The sequence below is a fragment of the Pristiophorus japonicus genome, chromosome 14, assembly GCF_044704955.1.
Source record: "Pristiophorus japonicus isolate sPriJap1 chromosome 14, sPriJap1.hap1, whole genome shotgun sequence".
NCBI classification, from domain to species: domain Eukaryota; kingdom Metazoa; phylum Chordata; class Chondrichthyes; family Pristiophoridae; genus Pristiophorus; species Pristiophorus japonicus.
The window spans coordinates 32,058,899-32,062,862 of record NC_091990.1 but is presented as its reverse complement, the minus strand read 5'-3'; the positions used below and the strand labels follow the sequence as shown (position 1 = coordinate 32,062,862).

General features: G+C 51.1%; 1 non-coding gene across 1 annotated transcript; it reads left to right on the top strand.

Moving 5' to 3' along the window:
* Positions 1–2,733: 2,733 nt before the first annotated feature.
* Positions 2,734–2,916, top strand: LOC139280325 (U2 spliceosomal RNA). The gene has a single exon (XR_011596655.1). It is a non-coding gene; the product is annotated as a U2 spliceosomal RNA (small nuclear RNA).
* The last annotated feature ends 1,048 nt before the right edge of the window (positions 2,917–3,964 follow it).

Below are 3,964 nucleotides of genomic sequence, written 5' to 3'. Positions count from 1 at the left end.
GCCAACTCTGGCTGCAAGTATTCCTGGAGGTTTGATCGCATGACCTCACGCCTCGAACAACCTTGCCCAGCCAGACAGCCCATTTAAAAATTAAAAAGTGTTCAAAGTATATGGAAAATGATCCATGATTTGTTTTAATGCCCTAGTTATTTTTCTCTTGGTTTGGTCGCAACTGTGTCCAGGAGATTAATCTTCAATTCTCGGAGACACCAGGGCAATGCCAGGAGGGTTAGCAACCCTACCCTTCGGGGTGCCATGTTCCACAGGGTGGCACTGCACTGGGGTGCAATAGGACAATGAGGCAGGAATTTGGAGGACCCTTTCCTGCCTCAGTAGGCACAAGTTAAAACCCTCTCCACCCCATTACCTCCCCAGACACCCAGGGCAATTTAAACGGGGCAGACACCTGGCAAGTGGTTCCCATACACTTTGTCGTGGCCTTTTGTGCCCAGGGAAATGTATCTTCCTGGCTCCCAGGATCAGGAAAATCAGCCTTGTAATCTTTATTCAAATTTTCTTTTTAAAGCTTCTCGACACTTGCTACATGGCCAAAGTTGACTTGATGTTGGACAAAAGTCACAAAACCAAATATATCATCGCATTCTCCTCCGGTTTCATCCCTGGGTCAATAAAGCAAAAAAATCCAGGCCAGAAACTGCACAAATGGCAATAGTTATTTTTAATTCATTCGTGGGATGTGGGCATCGGTGACAAGGCCAGCATTTATTGCCCATCTATATAGCTATATATAAATAGCAGGGTTCAGATTTACGGTGGGTTATATTATTTCCTGCACTTTTATGATCAGTCCTATTAATTTTCTGTGTTCTGTTTGTGGAGAAATGGTTAAAGAATTGGCTAAAGCTCCAATAGTGTTACTGTAGGTTGGTGAATGTAGCACGGCACTTTGGTATATAATTTCCCCTGGGTGCCATTGAACTATTTCTGTGTTTTTTTAGTTGAAAAGTAGTTCAATTACCATGATTTCTCAACAGGTTGTTGAACCAACAAGGACCTCAATGTGATTTCCCCTGGGCACTGTGGTCAAGTGACAAAGGTACTTTGATTGGTAATGGTTTACCACTGGAAAACTGCTGACACAAAATAAGCTGCAGAAGCCCAAGGGAATATACCAGCCATTTAAGTTAACCACTGCTGAGATTGTCAAATAATTATATATGTTCACTCAAAATCTGGATTATAAATCACACTGGTATATTGTTCAACATTGGCTATATGTTTGCCATCTCTACAAAAGTTAATAGTTCCATCAGTGTACACGACACATACCTGCACTGCGTTGAGAACAAAAAAACATTTCTGATGGTGTCATTTATACACTAGGGGGGTGAAATTCATCATCAACCCATTAGGGGGTGGTAACATCCTGGAAACGCGAGACTTGGTGCCGGGTGCCAGACCCACCTCCTTCGAGAAATTCGGATTACCACCTCCAGGAGGCGCTAACGGAGCGGACGCCTCAGCAGCGTGGGCCGTGCAGCACTGCCACGTGTGAGGGGCCCTTCACTCACTTAAAGGGAAGGGCCCACGCTGCCGACTGCAGAAGGAAAACGGACCACCAGGGAGCGGGGGTGCCGCGAGATTAGCCCGCTATTCAAGCAGAATGCCTGGCTGAGCGAGCGTGGCCGGGACCCCATGAAGAAAGAGGAGCAGCAGCGGGAAACACAAGGTAAGTTTTTTTTTCCACCCCCCGGCCACCTCGCCGTTAATTTTGGAGTGAACTGACTGGCCAGTGGAACAAGCTGAGCATCCGGAGGGGCGAGGTGACCAAGCAGTGTAGTGAGCGAACCGAGCGGTGGGGCAAGGTGACCAAGTTGACCACCAGTTCCAGCTGTGAAGAAGCCTTCGTGATTTTGAGGCCCAGGCCCCATTTAAATTTGCCAGGTGAGCGGTAGGGCAGTAAACAGGTGTCCCGATGCAGCTTGCTGGGTTGAGGCCTCACGATCAGGCCAACAGCCAGCAACAAGGCGGTAGGGGCGAATCGCAAAGGGTCCCGGGTCGTCAGCAGCTCAGATTATTTTTGTGAGGCCTGGAGGAGTCCACAAAAATACTTCGACAGTTACCTTTGGCGGGCCTCTACGCCGGTGGAACTGATCAGAACCCGCACGGCATTGGCTCCGACTAGATTTGGCCAACAGCAGTAATCAGGGTTCCTATTTACCTCATAAACCATTCTGCATGCTCTTTCCCCGCTACATTTTCACTGTGTTGAAATGAAAACTCGCTGCACTGCATCCCACTTTAACTCATCCGTTCCCACAACTTCAAAGCTGTGGGAGTAATTTCCTTCAACAAAGTATAGGGTTTCAAGACCCAACTTGACCTCACCTAACAACTGCTTGAAATGCCTTCTCCGACTCTTTTTTAGCCAACTTTGATGTCCTGCACTATGGGTTTTGGGCCTTCATCTTTGGCTAAGATCAAATGTAATATTTGTTCTTATCAGTTTCGCCCTACCAGAGGAAGGAGGTCTACACCAGCCCTAACTCCAGGCTAGATTAATAGGAGGTGGGTGGGGTGGCTTGACCCATCCACCTCCACGGAGGTGTGTGGGGGGCCTGACCCATCCACCTCCATGGCACGAACCTGGTATTGCAGTACTTCCAGGAACGGTGCAGTGGCTCTAGGCCTTTTGGCTAAGAGCATTGGCGCAGAGTGATCCTTGATGTGTGCAAGGTGACCTCTGGCGTTTGTGATTTGACAAAGAATTGGAAAGATTGGCAACGAAAAAAAAAAATAAAAGAAAAAAAATCTGTTCTTATCAGTTTAATATCCCCTATCTGGGGACCAAATATTAAATTGTTTTTTGGAACAGGGAGATGGAACAGGGGCTTGCTCCGTCCACTCCACGCATCGACCTGGTATTGCAGTGTTTCCAGGAACGGTGCAGCTTCCCCTCTCGGCCTTTTGGCTAAGATCAAGTGTAGTAGCGCAAAGTGATCTTTGGCGCTGGAGTTGATCTGACAAGAATGAACAAAAAAAAAAATTCAGCATTTAAAGAATAAATCTATCCGCATGCATTCTATTGATTGCTGCATGTTGCACATTAAAATAAGCCCCAATTTTTCAAGAGTCAGTTTATTTGTTGTTTTCACTTACATCCCTTGGAGGATAAAGTATTAAAAATCTAAATCCCTACCCCAACCCGCCCACTTTTGACTTTACTCAGGCGGGACATTTTAAATATAATGAGGCCCTGCAACCTCTACTTGAACCTATTGTGCAGGTTTAACTGCAGCCGGTTGGCGATCCCAAGCCTCAGGATTCCCGGTAGCTGGAGTGAAGCGAGCACAGCCTCGGGGAGCAATCCTTGTGGGCCGGAGGAGCTCCCAGCCCCCCCGAGCTTACCCACCATCAACCTGCCCCATACAAACACTACATCACCACCCCCGCCCCCCCACCCCCCTCCCAGGTCAGGGATCGGACCCCCTCCCCTGGGCCCCCCCCCACACAAGGTCAGGGACCGGATCCCCCCCCCCTCCTCTGGGGATCAGACCCACCCCCGGGGTCAGGGCCCTCCGCAAGGTCAGGGACCGGATCCCCCCCTCCCCTGGGCCCCCCCCCCACAAGGTCAGGGACCGGATCCCCCCCTCCTCTGGGGATCAGACCCACCCCCGGGGTCAGGGCCCTCTGCAAGGTCAGGGACCGGACATCCCCCCCCCCCCCCACAAGGTCAGAGACCGGACACACCCCTCCCCTGGGCAACCCCCCCCCCCCCCCCACAAGGTCAGGGACCGGATCCCCCCCTCCCCTGGGGATCAGACCCATCCCCGGGGTCAGGGCCCTCTGCAAGGTCAGGGAGTTTCACCCCCCACCCCCCCCCCACAAGGTCAGGGGACTGGATCCCCGCTCCCCTGGGCCCCCCCCCCCCAAAGGTCAGGGACCGGACACCCCCCTCCCCGGGGATCAGACCCACCCCCGGGGTCAGGGCCCTCTGCCAGGT